The sequence below is a fragment of the Ambystoma mexicanum genome, chromosome 10 (genome assembly GCF_040938575.1).
Source record: "Ambystoma mexicanum isolate Mex_15411 chromosome 10, UKY_AmexF1_1, whole genome shotgun sequence".
Lineage (NCBI taxonomy): Eukaryota > Metazoa > Chordata > Amphibia > Caudata > Ambystomatidae > Ambystoma > Ambystoma mexicanum.
Genome location: NC_090932.1, coordinates 903,211,226 through 903,229,271, shown reverse-complemented (window position 1 = coordinate 903,229,271; position 18,046 = coordinate 903,211,226).

The window sequence follows — 18,046 nt, the reverse complement described above, 5'->3', positions numbered from 1 at the left end:
TTCAGTTTGGCCATTCTAATCTATTTTCCCTGAACTTCCTGTGAACTACACTGTCTGACTTTGAATTACACCCCCTGTGTCTTGGGTCCAGTTACCAGGTCAAATGAGCATTTCTCCTGAGTATTTTGCAGTATCCATTTTCCCACCTTTCTCTGCTTCTGGATTATTTCTGTCTGTTCTTTGTTGTGTTTTTCTTGTATGTGTTTTCTATCTGTGCCTGCCAGTACTGTCCACTTCAGCATCATTCCTTTCCTCTTACTTTGCTTCTTCACTCATGATTAACTTAGGTGCAAGGTCCCTATTATTGCTGTATTTTTTCCTCTGTACACCTGCATGCCTCAGCTTGTCCCATTTCTGGCCAATAAAGTGGGGAAGCTGAGCAATTGCATTATATCATTCCCATATCGGCAATTAAGTCAAGACATACAACAGAAGGAAGAGGGCGCAGCCCAACACATAAACTAATCCCAATCCTTTCAATGGGAATACCGGTAAGCACAATATTAATATGGTTGAAACAAGGGAAAATAACAGAAACACTAGTCTGACCCCCACTGGTTTGACGGTTCACCCATTACTTCCCCATTCTTCCCAAGCAGTGATGTGTCAGTTATCTAAAAAAAGGAGGATGGGGATACCAAAAAGACCAAAGCTTATTCTTAGATGTTGTCTACAAGTAATCAGTTCTGCTCACCCACCTAGTTTAGTTACCTAATTAAAATATAGCAGGCCAACCCTTACATTTAAAATTGTTTGACCCAGATTGGTTGCTATTAATTCAAGAACACAATATAATCTGTCTACATGAATGTATATGGATGTATATTCCTGATTTACCTTCTCGTAGGGGTCGTCCCTCAGTCCAATTACACATCTTGACTAGTGTTTCCCTTAATTTGAGGTTCATGACAGGCCTGAACTTCTACGTATCTTCGTATTCTCAAAATTCACTAGTAGGGAATATTGTTTTGCTATTTTATAAATGTGTTTAATAATGTTTATACTGTGCTCCTTTTCTGGCTCTGCCTGATCGTTCTTATTTGTTCACCTTTATACTCTCCTCCTCCCTCTCTTGGTTCTGTGTCTCAATAATGTGTAGTCTGTTTCTTGTGCCCCCCCCTGCACAATATCACTTTTGTTCCTTTAGATTTCTTGCACCCAAACACTGGAATTCTCCACCTCTCCATGTCCATACTACCCCCTTACTATTTTTACTCCTGACTCAAAGGTAGTCTCATTTTCTCTTCTACCTCCTCCTTGTAAAACTAAAACAGTGCTATCTATAATCATTTCAAAATATGTCATGCACTCTATCACTGTACATTATGCCTATAACTTTGGCAAGACTATATCACTTCAATGAACTTAACTAAACCTACTCACTGTAAACTGGCTAATCTGTGTCACCTGTTAAATAAACATTATTTATTCTATGTATGGATCTGCCTTCTTTCCTTAACCCACCTCCCATATTAATCGGAGGGGACGTTAATGCTAACGTTGGCCAGGATGCTCTAAATGTGGATTATGATGCAACATAAACAAACAGTGGGACAACCTTACCAAAGTTACCTTTTTCTCATTGCTCCAAGCCCCATGCCCTGCCCAGGGGAATGCCATGCTCTCTGTATTAGTGTCTCCTGGACTATTCTCCTTGATCGATTATACTAATTCTGATTTCCCGTAGCGCCAACATTTTAAATGGTAGGTTGGAAAGTTGTATTGATTTTGCTGTGTTGATTATTTTCGACTGGCATATTGTGAATGATCTGAAGGTGACCACAACTACTGAAAGCAATCCTTATCCAATAGAAGTGGTGGTGCTTATTTATTTATTGTTTATTTTTTACATTTGTATAGCACACTAAACCCATGGGCTTCAAAGCGCTCTGTGATTTCCCTCAGGGCCAGCGATATTAGTCACATTTCTCAGATCTACCTTCACTGTAGTTAACGTGACTTGGAGGGAATACACAACATTCTTTGGAAATATTACAGAGAACTGCTCCCTCAGCGGCTGATGATATACAGAAGGGCCTGGGCATAGATCATTCTTGTGAAAGAGTCCTATAAGAATCTTGGCCAATTTATTTGTGATGATTTCTCATGCCCTGCTAAAACCCATGGGACCACCTCAATGAGAGGCTTGCACAATAAAGATGTGAAAGAACCTAAACTTGTATTGCTGTCACTGATTAAAGCCCCATTTTCTAGTGGCAATAAAAAATGTGTGGCACAAACCCATTACAAACCAATTAGAGGCAGCTAACGAGATATTCTGAAAAGAAAAAGGCATTAGAGGAGGCTGTGTCAGCACATGATCCCAAAGCATGTTGGCAATTAGTGGGTAGGGGGTCCACAACCAATAATCCAGAGCGACCACTATACAAACACATTATGGCTCAAACAAGAGTGAGTAACATTTTACAGGTCTATACTTGCCTCTTATGGACTGCCTTCTAATGAGGTGCTTGAGTCTTGCCTCCATTGAGAGCCCAGTGAAGGAGACCACTCATACTTCAGTCATCCAGGTTATAGAGACTTGACCTGCACAGAAGGGGCTAGGGCTTGGTGGAATACTGGAGGATCTTTGTAAGTCTAAAATTGACCTACGGGACCCTTGAGGCGCACATATAAAAACAATGAAAAGCATGCTCTGTTTCTCAATGTTGGCACACAACCTGTATTATTCTGATATTTGAGAAGGGAGATTCCTCAGGTCAGTCTGACCGTCCCATTTCTCTTATTGACAAGTAAAAGCATGCACTGCAAACCAACAACATTCAAGAGATTTGCATTAGCCAAGGCATGGACATAACTTTGCTATGCAGGGACACACAGGGAAAACACTTCAGCAAGCACAATAGTACTGATATAAGGTGTTCTGCTTCTGCCCTTTCCCTTTCGACCTATGTGGCGGTGGTGAAGACGGTTTGGGCCTTGTTTGTGCAGGACAAGCCCACGATACACAGAATATACATTTATGAAATAGGGAGTTTATTTTTCAAGTTTCTGGTCCGAATCCAGGCTAATTCCAGCATCTCTGTCGGTTAATGTTGCATTTGGGAACCCTTTGTTCTGAGTTTTGCCCATTGGAGCGGGTCATTGAGAGCTTTTCACTCAATAGTTGAAGTCTATCACATACGCTCGCCGCGCTGTAAAACATGCTTGTTTTGGCATGGACAGTTGAAAAACGAGGGCCAGATCTATGAAGTGCCCATGACGTCATGGTGCAGTACAGAGTTGTCCAAATACAGTTCTACACTGCAGACCAACCAGAAATTTGATGCAAGCTAATTTGGCAATCCGGCTCATGGAAGCGAGGGCTATCCGCAATGAGGTGCACGCAAGCGGCTTAATCAGTATTAATCAGTCCGATTGGGCATAAGCCTCTCACTGCACACAGTCACCATTGCAAAGACAGATGCCCACAGGAAACAAAAGGCCTATGTCCCTAAACCCGCTTTCATAAAGCATCCTAACTTGCGGCCTGTGCTAGCCGGTCCCAAATGCTCCTAGATAGTGGTCCTCCACCGACCGCTTTCTCCTTGAATATGGTTACCATCTGCACGGTGCAGCTGGCAACCATTAAACACCTTGAGAGAGCATCAGCGGCTCCAAACCATTCAATAATTCCCGAATACGCGAGGAAGTTGGGTAATGGCTGCATCCCACTCTCTTCCTGATTTGACAGGTTAGAACGTCAACATTGCAATGCAAAGTTCTGATTGGGAATTGCATTGTTCCTTTGATACATTGCAAACCCACGCTAGTGCTTTTGTTTCTGCAAAACTAGTGGATACATTCTGCCTAAGCTGTAGTAGCCATTGCACTTGCGCAGACATTATTTTTCACATACTCATTTATATTAGTATAGGGATCTGCAACCTTTGACTATACAGATTTGTTGGACTACAACACCCATGAGCCTTAGCCAGCATATTCCATGGTGAAAGCCACAGGTTTCAGAGCTGTGCACTAGCACACGCAAAATGTATGTTTGCACACATTAGTGACAGTTGAACTACAGCACAAATGTATTTGTTGATTTGATTGTTTGCATGCTTACAGCGTTTACGGATTTGCAACTGTACCAGGCCTTTCCCATGAAATTCCTTTTACATTTTGTGGCAGAGGGAGGATTCTGTCCAGGTGTTCTTTGATTGCATTTGATGAAGATATGGTCCTCATTCCGAGGTTCGCGTTAAATTTCTGACTTTACCGGCATGGCGGAAATACCGTATCCGCGTTGGTAGCAGGGCGTAATTAGCACCATTTTCCGACCTCGCGGGCAAGAGCTTTCCGCCATGCCGGTAAACCCCCTAGCGCCATACCGGTAAAGGGCGCGTCAAACCCCTTACCGACAACAACCGAGACGTAACTAACACCATCGCCCTCCACGTAGTGCGTAAATAGCGGTGCCCGTAATTAACGATGACCGTAAATTACGGGCACCGGTAAAAACCGTAGACGGAAATTACGTCATCGAACAGGAACGGGAAGCATCATGGCGGCCATCTTTAAAATCACAATCCATTGCAATCCTCTCCATACAGGACTCGTGGGCATATTGTGATAGGCAAAATAGACTCCAGAGACCAGCATCATGCCAAAAGCATTAAAAAAGGGTGTTGGGCGCATCAGGAAGGAGAAATTCTCCCAGGATGAGCTCCAGGTACTCGTCGATACTTCAGCAGCGACATGCGCAGGCCCACCATCCTCAGGAAGAAGGAGATATGGGAGCTGGTCTCGCAGAGGGTGAGCGCTGTCGGAAATACCCCCCGCAGCACGACGCATTGCCACAAACGCTGGGATGACCTCCGTCTGAGGGTGCAGGCCATCCTCTCAGCAAACCGCAATCTGGCCCAAGAGACAGGAGGAGGCCCAGCCTCACCCATAAAAATGATGCCCTGGGAGGAAACATGTGCGGAGATGATGGGCACAGAAGCCATCGAAGGTGTCGGCGATATGGATTGCGGTGATCCTTCATCAGCGGACGCAGGTGAGTGCCATGAGTGTAAACAGTACATGCATCCCTAATGCAAGTCATCGCCAAGGGCTGGTCAAGCAGTCACATCATGTTTGGGTAAACCCCCCCACCCCTCCAATGATGCCGTAACAACTGGGACCCAGGATGTTGTCAGGTGCAAGGCTGACACCCATATTGGGCATGCCACACAAAAAGCTGGTCAATGTCAGTCACCACAGTACTCCGCCAACATGACTGACCCTGCCGACAGTATGCTTTTCCCATCCAAGCAAAGATCACAGTCCCACTCAGCACCCAAATGTCACCAAAACGCTGCTATCCCATCGTAATACCATTGTCTGGAAGTAATTCTGACCCCCAGATCATTGCTCATGCCGTCTCTCTCTTGCCCCCCACAGGCACCGGTCATGAAAGTGAGGACCAGGAAGGCCCCCGGACAAGTACCTCCCGGGGCACAGGCAGGGGACAGCGCACACCTGCAAGCAGGAAGAAGGCACATGCCACACCACCTGCCCCAGCAACCCCCATGGAGGGTACACAACCCCCATCCGCGGCCCTGGACATGCCTGCAGTTCTGCAGGACACATGCCCCACGCTGCACCATGAGGAATCGAGTGCGTCAGGGGAGAATGCTGCCATGTGCATCCTCGATGTGCCAGGCAGCACATCACCAAACACCATTGACAACGTGGAGGAGCCCAATGACTATGTACAGAGCCCAGACACTCCCTCGTACAGCCAGGTTGCCCATAGCGACCCTGGGTCGAGTGACGGCCCAGGGCTCACAGGCGAAGGGGATACACCTGTCTGTCATCAGCCCACTTCCCCTGCAGAAAGTCCTGAAAGTCCTGCAGGCACAACAACACGAAGCCTGCCGACAACATCACCCACATCGGCTGCAGAAACAGTGCACTGCCAGCACCTCACGGGCATGATAGAGGAGTTTCTCCGGGACAACCGGGAATCAGGGTTGGTGCTTCATAATGACCTTCAGGCTCTGGGCGAGATCATCAGTACCAGCACAAACCGCATCTGTGAGATGCTTGGCAGGGTTGCTGATGCCCTGGAGGCAGCACCCCCCAGACCACAGCCCCAGCAGGAGGTGCCACCCTCCCAGAGCTCCTCCACGCAGACCAGCCCGGTCCGTAGGTCACTGCACACGATGCACCGGAATGGAAGGGATGCCCCAGGCTCTGGCAGTGCCCATTGACCGTGCAGCCACACACATGTGGCCAATGCTGCACTGATGGGAACATTGTGGGGTTGTTGTGGGGGGAGGGTGAGGGGGTTGAGGGTGTGTGTGGGAGTTGGGAGGGAGGGTGAGGGGGGTGAGGGTGTGTGTGGGAGTTGGGGGGAGGTTGAGGGGGTTGAGGGTGTGTGTGGGAGTTGGGGGGGAGGGTGAGGGGGTTGAGGGTGTGTGCAGGAGTTGGGGGGGAAGGGTAGGGGGCTGAGGGTGAAGGATCTGTTGTACACGTTTGGACATCATCATACAATACACAGTTTGGTCTATCCTACAATACAGAGTGGACATTCATTATTGTGCATGCGTCTTTTAATGTCTCACAGTGCATGTAGTACATGTATCCCCACACCCAGTGCCCAATGCCCTGTCATCCTCACCCCCTCAGCTGACTTGTGATTCAGAAATATTGCTCGATCAATGCTTGTCGCACGGAACGTCCCTCCCGTGCATCGGCACCGTGTTGCTGTTCTGCCATTCCTTCCTCCACCTCCTCCTCCTCCTCATCTGGTGGTAGCAGTCCCACGTCAGGGGGCAGTGGCACGTTCCGACGGATGCACATGTTGTGCAGCATTACACATGCCATGGTGATCTTGGACACCTTCTCGTGGCTGTAGATGAGGGCCCCACCTGACCGGCTGAGGCAACGGAATCGTGCCTTCAGAAGGCCGAAGGCCTGCTCTATGACCACCCGTGTACGGGTATGAGATCTATTATAGTCCTCCTCGTGCCTGTTTTGGGGGTTGCGGACCGGGGTCATGAGCCACGGTTTCAAAGGGTAGCCAGCATCACCTGCATGAGAGTGGAATGAAGGTAAGTGTTAGTACATTCATGGTGGAGAACTGTGCTAGTCTTACATTGCAGCGGGTGATGACTGGCCATGCACACATGTCCCTGGATACAGTCAACCCATTACTGGTCCGGCCATGTGTGCTGGCCAATGGAATGATGGAGGGGGTAGCTTCTCCCTGATGGGTCATGGTGCGCACTCATGTCTTGTTGCATGTGCATCGTTTATGCATGCAGCAGTGTTGGACTGCATTAATTGATGACTTGCGTAAGACCTGCTGTAAGGGTGTGTTGGTAGTAGTTGGTAGGATACCCTTCATTCAGCACTGATCCCTATCATGGTGATTGGCAGCTATCCTATGGAGGTGCCGAACCAGTCACACGCAGTAGGATCCCTGTTAGACTAACCTCTATGCACTCCCATGGATGACTGTCCTTTGTGTTGAGATGCAGGAGTTAGCGACATGGTGCTATTGCACTGCATGGTGCACGATGACCTTACGGTGTGTAAGGTCCACCGATGTGTGGTGCATGTGTCGTGGTCTTTGGCCAGGGTAACTGTTTGTCAGGTACCATTAGGTGTTGGCTCGTATTCACAACTGTGTGGTTAGGTGGTAATGTGGCGTGCCACTTGTCATGGGGCACAGTGTTCTGTGAGGTGCACAACGTGCAATGGCGTTGACATTACCTCCAGGGTGGAGTATGCATCCCCCCCCACTTTCCCTCCCGGGTGGAGTATGCATCCCCCCCACTTTCCCTCCCGGGTGGAGTATGCATCCCTCCCCCCACTTTCCCTTCAGGGTGGAGTATGCATCCCCCCCCACTTTCCCTCCCGGGTGGAGTATGCATCTCCCCCACCCCCTTTCACAGTGGGGTATGCTGACAACCTACTCAGAGCCCCAATGCACTGCCATGGCCCATTACGGTTACTCACCAAGCAGCCAGGTACGTTGTCCGGCATGTCGGTCCATGTAGCCTGGTAGTGTTGAGTTCCACAGGACCAAGGAGTCATGAGTTGATCCGGGGTACCGAGCATTGCATTGTGTGATGGCTTTACTGGCATTACACACCATCTGGACGTTGATGGAGTGGTATTGCTTGCGGTTGCGATACGGCACCTCCTTGGCATGAGGAACCACCAATTCTACGTGGGTGCAGTCGAGGGCACCTGTGCAATTTGGCATGCCTGCAAGTGCATGAAAGGCAGCTTTGGTATCATATATCTCCTGTGGAGTCCGGGGGAGGCATATGTAGTCCCTTCTGTGCTTGAGGAGAGCATCCAGCACTTGGTTCAGTATCCGGGAAAATATTGGCTGTGAAATGCCATGCATGTGCCCCACTGTATGCTGGTAGGTGCCTGTGGCAAGGAAGTGGAGCACGGACACTACCTTTATTAGAGGGGGATGGCAGTGCTGATTTCTATGAGGCTCACTATGTCGGTATGTATCAGGGCCACTATGGTGGTTATGGTGTCCCAGTCAAGCCGGTACAGGGTGTGGATCTGCTCTGGTGTGAGGTTGAAGGGGGTGGCTCTGATGCGGGGAATTGGGGACTGCCGGCGTGGTAATGGTGGCTGCACCGGTAGGGCATGCTGGCCCTGTCTCACCCTCCTTCTCCTCCTGTGTATCCTCTGTGGTGGGGGCTGTGGTTGCTGTGGTTGCTGTTGTTGCTGTTGTTGTAGTTGCTGCCTTGCAAGCAGGGCCTCCAGCTCCAGGAATGCTGCTACAATTGATATCATCTTGGTGTGGGAGGGGGTGTGGTGTGTGGGTGTGCTCCTTTTGTGCTGTGCCAGACTCTATTGCCTCCACCTGTGCTGATTGGGTGCACCTGTTCCTCTTCCAAACACTGATCAGGGTTGTTAACACCTTCCCCACGATGCCGGTATTAACGCCATGGCGGTAAGGTACTTAACGCCCTTGTGGAGGTCGTTATTTCCGTGTTCGCTTTGCTTGGAATCAGAGATGGTTTACGCCTTCCCGTTATTTCCGCGATGGTGTGTCGGGCGCGCGACACTGGTCCGCTATTTACGCCATCGTAGTTTACGGTGGCGTAAATAACGGTGTGGCGGGTCAGAATGGCCCGTAACGGTAAAGGAAGTCGTTATTCCTTTACCGGCCTCGTTTTTCCCTTAACGCCGTACTCGGAATGACCTGTCTCATGGAATTAAGGGGCCCTAATGGTCATTAACAAATGACAGTGATAACTTTGAAAGCAACATACATGTTGAGTTCTGTCTCCATATTATTACCATGGGATTCTGCTCTCATTTTTCGGTTTCAGCAGACATCCATGAAATAGGTTTCTATCAAATAGGCATATGTTTAAATAAATAAAGGAAGCTACAAATCAGTGTCAGCTGCACTCCCAACCTCAGGCTTTCCTGCACCCTTTTAATAGACTGCTTAGAGTCCGATTTATGTGGGCAATTCCAAACCATTGTACAAACTAGGAAGTGGATTAAAAAAATAAAGAACTGAGCAGAAGGAAGCGGAATTGCAATAGCTGATTTGTATAAATTCCATACTTGTTCATGAACAACAGTCACGTTGGGCGGTTGTGGTTAACTGTGCTGCCATGGAAGGCTCGGCGCTCTTCACAAAAGAGCATTAGCATTTACATTAGCAGACATTGTTGGGGGGACTGCTACTGATCTTATTTCTTCTGTACCGTGTTGATGTATTCGGGGGCATATTCTTCGAATCTCGTTCGTTAAGTCCCCTTTGGTGTTCTGCATAATGCCGTAGATCCACGTGACGACCGACATTGTCCTAAATGCATGGAATTCCTGAGGGCAAACATGGAAAATAAAACCCTCCTGAAATATGAGGGATTTAGCAGGGTTATATTCTTAAAGTATTCAGGCAATACTTTAGAGGTATCCTGAGGGGATCACCTTTCTGAATGCCCCTTTGTTTTCATCCCTGAAATGTGTGCAGGTTTCAGCAGAAGAGAACAGACTGACTCAGGCAATTATTTAAATTCTTGCAAACTACCTTGAATCTTAGGTGGCTGTCTGGAGAGAAAAAAGGAAAGTAAAAGGGTGGCGTTAACATAAAATGATATGTTATTTTGAAAATGATCTGTGTGTCACGCAGTGCATAGCAAAATGGTAGTTTACATAAAGTTGTGGCTTCATTCACTCCCACCCATTCCATGATTCTGAATAGGTGGGAAGATACTCTCTTGCCAACAACTGGCCCCCCCCTCCGTGTCTTAGTGGAATAAGGCCTGATTGATTCAAGGGTCCTGAGTCACAAACTCATCGGTATCCTGTGCTATTCCAACTCTACTCTGTGCAGAGGCCAAGTCCACACAGTGCACAGGTCCCTGGGATGACCAGCGAATAGTAAAATGTGTTAACAACCGCACCCTGCTGTACCTCCCTTTGTATTCTTTGTTTAAATGGTTTCATTTTTCGATGTGTTCTCATCCACATGGAAAAGGTTTTGCTGAGATCAGGGTCCTCTATTCCTTATAATAGAAAAAGTGCCTCCGCATCGACCCCTTCACTACTTGCGGGGTAATTCATGGAACGATTGTGCGCTGCAAGTGTGAAAAAGCCAGCGCACACCTGCGATTCGCATGGAAGCGATAAATGGAAGGCTGTGCCCGTGGCTTTCCCGGGAGCTGCGCCATATCCGCGCTAACCTCACATGTCAGTGCAACTTTCCAAATGCTGTGCGCGACACGCGAAAGCGCACAACTTCTAGCGCACACACCTAAAAAGGTGGCAGAACACGCGGAATGGGGAACACAGCGTGAAAATGTCGGCATAATGGGGGAAGTAACGCTGGAAAATACACGCAACTCCCACACACTCGTGAACAACACGAATTCATGGAATCAAATTGGGAAAACCCGCACATGCCAATAGACACGCACATGCACAAATACGTCCGCCACACGAAAGCAGGCGGAAGCACCCCCACGCAGTATAAAAGTGTACGCAAACAACAAACGAGCTTATACAGCTACGATGAATGTCCCATTTCTCACAGCATTGATCATGGGACACTGCAGGAGGAGGAGAATAGCCAGGCCACGCATTTTTTTGCCCAGGACCAGCCTTTTTGGGATGCCTGATGACCAGGTCTATGGCAGGTATAGGTTTCGACCTCATATCATCCTAGACCTGGTAACTGAGTGGGAGGATGACCTCACATCACCCACCTTGTGCTCCCAAGCACTGAGCCCCTTGGAAAAGGAGCTCAATGTCCTGCATTTTTTGGCCCCTGGGTCATTTCAGCAGACAAATGCCATAGTTGGGGGCGTCTCACAGCCCACGCAGTCACGCTGCCTACACCAGGTGTTGGCAATCATGACTGCGCACCCCGCAGTCTGCAGGCACATATACTTGCCCAGAACACCCGCAGAAAGGCAGGCTGTGATCCAGGACTTCTACAGGGTGGCACACTTCCCAAAAGTGCTCGGTGCCACAGATTGCACCCATGTGGCCCTACATCCACCTAGGGTCACTGAGAACATCTACCGCAAGCACTGACATTCCATCAACATGCAGGTTGAATGCGATGCCAAGGGAATCATCACCTCTGTATATGCAAACTATCCAGGGTCCACCCATGACAGTTTCATATAGAATGTCCGTCCTGAGCCGGGACCTGGAAGCTGGGAAGCATGCCAACACATGGCTCATTGGTAAGTACAAATGCACGCATGTCACACACAGACAAATACACCAGCCCAACTAATGACAACCATTATCACCTCCCCAGGGGACAGTGCCTACCCTCTGAGCACCTACATGATGACGCCAATACGGAACCACACCACACCACCCCAGGTAAGATACAACGCAGCCCATTTTGCAACCAGGGTCATAGTGGAGTGCACATTCAGAGTGCTCAAGTCACGCTTCCGCTGCCTTGACCGCTCTGGCGGCCAGTGACTATGTGCACCCCCAGTAGTGTGCAGGATCATTGTGGCAGCATGTGTCCTGCACAACGTTGCAACACGGCAGGGCGTACCGGTGGACATGGTGGTGCCACCACATCCCAAACCACACGCACAGGCGCTGCGCATGGGAGGGGAAAGGGCACGTGGCGAGGCAGCCCGTACCCAGCTTGTGGCCACATTCTTCACCTAAACTCCCACCCCAGTGAAGTGCACATAGGTCTGGCACATACCAGGTGACAATCGATGATGAAAAAGGGCCAGTCAACTGTCACAACCTTACCACCCTGAGAATGTGTCCACAGAAGTGCTACATTGTGTGCATCCCTAGCTACTTAAACATAAATAATCTCGTGTGACCAAAAGGAACACATGCAAGGTGCATATCCCACCACCCCCCTACAAAAAAGGGCATTAAAATACTATTATGTCACCTTAAACATCCCAACCCCCATGATCCCCATCCGCTACACCATGCCATGGCATGCAACGGCAAAACAACAAACCAAATGCACAACACATGACACAATTGTCATGAAGTGCCACATGAGAAATGTAAACAGGCAGTAGACAATTACACCTGACATGGAATCTGATGAAATGAGTGACCAAAACCTCCCACCATAAAACGTGTGGCACAAATGCATGCCACCAGCAGTACTAGCAACAAAAGTCAAAATGCCTGTTGCCATGCACATCAGGCAATAGAAATTTTCCAATAGAAACACTGTGTGCTGCGTGTGTGTCCCCTCCAACACACCGCTCACCAGACAGCGCAGTGAGTCTGCTGTGCATTGGTGAAAGCCCTTGACCATCATGAAAAATAAGTACAATCAACTGTCACGCTCACCTGGTCTCCACGGGGGCGCAGCACGTAGCTGCACAAATGATGTCTGCACTGGCGTGGCACTGCTTGAATGATGATGCTTGCTTGCGTCTTCTCCCTTGATATCACCCCAGGAGGCGTTTGTCTTTGAGTTTTGTGGGGTAGGCTCTCCGTCCTGCAATCTCTAGCAGGGGCGCAGGGGTGAATCCTCATGTGTGGAGGTAAGTCCAATTTCACAGCTACCGGGTTGATGATGGCCTTAATGGTGTATGGACCTACATATCTGGGATTGAAGGTGCGGGTTCCTTTCATTGGTATGTGCTTTGACACCAACCAGACTTCATCTCCAATTTGATACCTTGGAGCTTCACTTCTATGCATGTCTGCCGATTTCTTGTATCTTTCTTTAGCTTGTCTCAAAGGTCTGTTGCTTGTTTAAAGGCTTGAGTAATAGTAGTGTGCAAAGTTCTTGCTGCTGGCATTTCCATAGGTTGAGGTGGGTCAAGATTAGAGGTTTGTGGATGCATCCCATAAATGGTATAAAAAGGGCACTGTCCAACGCTGGAGTGTAGGGAATTGTTATAGGTGTATTCGTTTATCCATAAAATATCTTTCCAACAGCTTTCCGTTTGGTGTAACATACATCTGCTCCAAAGTCTGGTTGGTCCTCTCAGTCTGACCATCAGTTTGGGGATGGTGGCTGGTGGAAAGTCTTACATCAATTTGAGCTAACTCGCAGTACTTTTTCCAAAATCATGAGATAAATTGGCTGCCACGATCTGAAATCAGGATGGAAGGGAAACCGAGTATTCGGACTATCCGTTCTAAGAATTCTTTAGCCAGGATTTGAAGCTGAGGGTAAGCCCTTCAGTGGGATGAAATGGGCCATTTTGCAAAACAAGTCCACCACCACCAAAATTGTTTTGAACCCATTACAAGGAGGAAGGTCAGTTATAAAATCAAGAGACAATGTAGGCCAAGGTATAGGCGGAATATCCAGTGGTTGCAGTGACCTTGTGATCTCTTCTTTTGGGCCTTGTTTTGTGCACAAACTCCACAGGATAGCACAAACTGCTTGATGTCCTTACGCCATGTTGACCACCAAAAGTGTCGCTTGATCTTGGCTTCAGTCTAAGTGATCCCAGGATGACCTTCTATCAGTGATTCGTGGTAATTTGAGATGACCTTTCCTGAAGTTCTTTGCTGGGCAGATAGAGACGTCCCTGAAAATATGGTAATTGGTTTGAGACTGAGTGGTGAGCACTTTAGGTTGACCAATCCCTCAGAGTGTTGGTATCCATGAGATGTGTGATTTCCTCGTGGATGTCATCTAAGGTTAGAGACGTTGTAATTCCTAAAATCTTTTCTCCGGGGATGATGGGCACTGGGTCGGGGTTGGTGGATTCCTCATCTACCCCTATACGAGATAGGGCATCTGCCTTGCCATTTTGACACCAGGTCGGTAAGTAATTACAAAGTCGAATTCAGCCAAAATAATGCCCATCGGAGTTGGCGGGATGATTGAGCCTTCGCCACCTTCAGGTACTGTAGATTGCGGTGATCAGTGATTACTGTGATCGTATGCCTTGCTCCTAAAATATAATGGCGCCAAGCCTTGAAGGCCGCCTTGATAGCCAAAAGTTCCTTGTCCGTAATGGCATAATACAGCTCTGGTGCCATGAATTTCCGTGACCAAAAGGCCACTGGATAAAGTTGACCTGTTTCAGGATACTTTTGCGAGAGCACCGCTCCCATTGCCAAACTCGAAGCGTCGGTCTCACCACGTACGGTAGATCGGGACGAGGGTGTTTCAGGATTGGAGCTGAGATGAATTTTAGTTTTAAGTCCTGGAAGGCTTTCTCTGCCTCCTCTGACCATTGAAAATGTTTGTTCTTTCGCAGTAGAGAGGTGATGGGTTGTACTAGCTGCGAAAAGCCTGGAATGAAGTGACGATAGAAGTTTGTGAATCCGAGCATACTCTGGACTCCTTTAATTGAGGTTTGAGAAGGCCAGTTGAGGATGGCATCAACCTTCCGGGAATCCATGCGTACACCGTGAGGGATTAGGACAAATCCAAGGAACTCGACCTCATTAACATGGAAGAAGCATTTTTCCAGTTTTGCAAATAGTCTGTGTTGTCTAAGTTTGTCCAGAACAGCACGGACATGTTTCACATGTTCTTGTTCGGGTTGGGGAATATACCAGAATGTCGTCGATGTATACTACGACACACACATCAATCAATTCTCGCAGGACGTCATTCATGAAATACTGGAACCCTGCTGGGGCGTTACAAAGGCCAAAGGGCATCACTTGGTATTCAAATAGCCCGTATTTGGTGCGGAAGGCGGTCTTCCATTCGTCTCCTTTCTTAATTCGTACCAGGTGGTATGCTCCTCAGAGATCTAACTTGGTATAAATTCGGGCATCTTTAACTTGATCCAATAGTTCAGGAATTAGCAGCAAGGGGTAACGGTTTTTAACAGTGACTTGGTTCAAAGCGTGGTAATCGATGCAAGTCCTAAGATCTCCTTCCTTCTTAGGCACAAAGAATAAGGGTGAGGCTGCCAGAGACTTGGACGGGTGGATAAAACCGTTAGCCAAGTACTGGTCTAGGTACTTTTTTAAATGCAGATTTTCAGGTTCGGTGAGTGCATAGATTTGACCGCATGGAATCTGTGCGCCAGGTATGAGGTCGATCTGATAGTCGTACGATCTATGGGGAGGAAGCGTGTTAGCTTGATCCTTCTGGAAGACATCCAGATAGTCTTGATATACCGGAGATAGCGGGTTAGTTAGACTCATGATTGTTGTCACTTCCTTGACCAAAGGTTCTTTTGTTTGATAACAAGTACGAGCACATTCGACTGAGAAGGTCAGCCTCTTAGCACGCCAGTCGATGCAAGGATTGTGTGTTTCTAGCCATGGCATTCCCAGAATTATTTGAAATTTCAGGGCCTTGATAATATCAAACACAATGGCTTCTGTCTTGGCACAAAAGTGTCATCTCTGTCGTTGAGTGTGTAACCGGACCCGAAACAATCTCAGTTCCATCGACAGTGGTGACTAAATCTGTTGTTGCCTTTTCGCATAGAGGAAGATTCATCCTTGTAGCCAATTCTTGATCCATGTAATTTCCAATGGCTCCGCTATCGATATATGCTTTGACTGCATGCATTCGAGGCGGCTGTTGGTGACTTATGAGGATCATTGGCAGGGCTAGGTGCGAGGTCTGGGAGTCCTTCTTTTCGTTTGTCGGGTGGGGAAGTTTTCTGACTCTGGCTCTGCTTCAACTATGCCGGCAACCCAACTGCTTTCTTGGGTGGTTTTACTGGGCATTCTCGGAGGAAATGGCTGGCTGACCCGCAATACAAACACAGCTGTTGTTGTCTTGTCCTATCTCTTTCAGCCTTGGATAACGGCCCTCGCACTCCTCCAATCTGCATGGGCTCAGCCAAGTCGGCCAAGTAGGTGGTCTTGGATGCATTTTCCTTTGGGCGCATGGCGGACCCCGGCATGGACCATGGTGCTAATAGCACCATGGTTTAGCGCCGGGGTCGTAATGAGGCCCTATGTATTCAGCACAATCTCTGGGAGGGTTGACCACTTGAGCTAAAACATCCTTTAACTCCCCTCTCAAACCACAGTAGAACAGGGTTGTTCTTTTTTTTTTTTATGTAAGTTTATTGATTTTTTGTCACAGGGGAAGTGTACAAAATTACATGCAATGTTAATACAGATGTACATCTGAGTGTAACATCAATTGGGTAATCGCATTGCGGTACACCGTTATTGTCCTACCATTCCCTTTCAGATTTGAGTGTTAATCTCCCTCCCACCCCCCTCCCTTTCCCCAACGGCTTATCATGTTCCACCTCTTGACGACAATCCAATTGTTCTCGGATAACACTGAGTGGGACTTCGGGTTCCGCGACATACAATTGTACTTAGGTTCCATGGCAGGCAAAGTTTCTTTATAACGTGTCTGCGGCTCGTTTTGTTATTGTCAATTAGGTCATTTTCTCAAGTTCTGGTTTTCGGCCCGTTTGTTTATTCATTCGCTATGTGTTGATTGATAAATTCACACCACATTTCTTTGTGTCTTGCTGCTTTATCATGGAGGGCTGCTGTGATTTTCTCCATCGTTTGGATATTTCTGGCAACATTGATCCATTCTTCTTTGATTGGAGGTGAGAGGACTTCCATCGGATGACCAAGCACAATCTTGCTGCTAACAGCAACGTTAATACCAATCCTTTAACCCTTGTGAGCTCCTCCTCTTCTTCTTCAATGCCAAATAACACTAGGAAGGGGGCTGGTCTCCTCTCGATGCCGTCGATCTGTTTGATCCATCCCAAGACTTCCGCCCAGTATATGCGGGCTTTGGGACAGTCCCACCACATATGCCAATAGTCTGCTTCCATTCCACATCTTCTCCAGCATTGCGGGCCATTGTTTTGGTACATTTTCGAAAGTCTAAGTGGATCATATTGCCATCGATGGAGTTGTTTTGTTGCATGTAGCTTGTATTGTGATGCGATCAAAATCCGGGATGGTGTGCTGCAGATCTTGTCCCATGTGGATTGGTCTAGTTCCATGCTGAAGTCTTTTTCCCATCTGCTTTTTAGGCGGGTGCTAGAGGTTCGATTGGTCCCGACTAAGGCGCTATAGATACGTGCTATTAGTCCTTTGCTTGTGGTAGTCGTATCTAGAATTGTTTCAAAGGGCGTTAGACCTCTGCATATCTTATCTTTCCATTCTTTCTTGGATATGACACCTTTCAAGCGTAAATATAGGAAAATCTGTATGGGGTGTATCTGGAGAGATTCTTCTAGTTCTGTGACTGGGATGAGTTTGTCATTCCTCCATAGCTGGCCCACTCTTTCAAGTCCTGCTTCGAACCACGCCTGATATCTTGGGTGTTCCGGGATCTCTTCTCTGACTCCGGGGGCCCAGATGTGACTAAGAGGGTAGGGCCATGTGGTTACGCCCACCATTCCTTTTCCTTCTTTCCATATATTCCAAATCGTTTCCAAGATTGGATGATTACACAATCTTCTTGTAAGCTGTGGTCGGGGGACCCATATCCATTCTGCGAGATTTGCGGGAGTAAGGTTGTCATTGTCCAGCTGAATCCATTGAAGATCCTTTCTGTCCCTAAGGTGGGGGATGAGGATCTGTAATTGGGCGGCTTGGTAGTATCGCTCGATGTCGGGGAGGCCCACTCCTCCTTGATCTTTGGGTAGTATCAGGGTTATGTATGGTGTTCGGGGTTTTTTCCCCACCCATA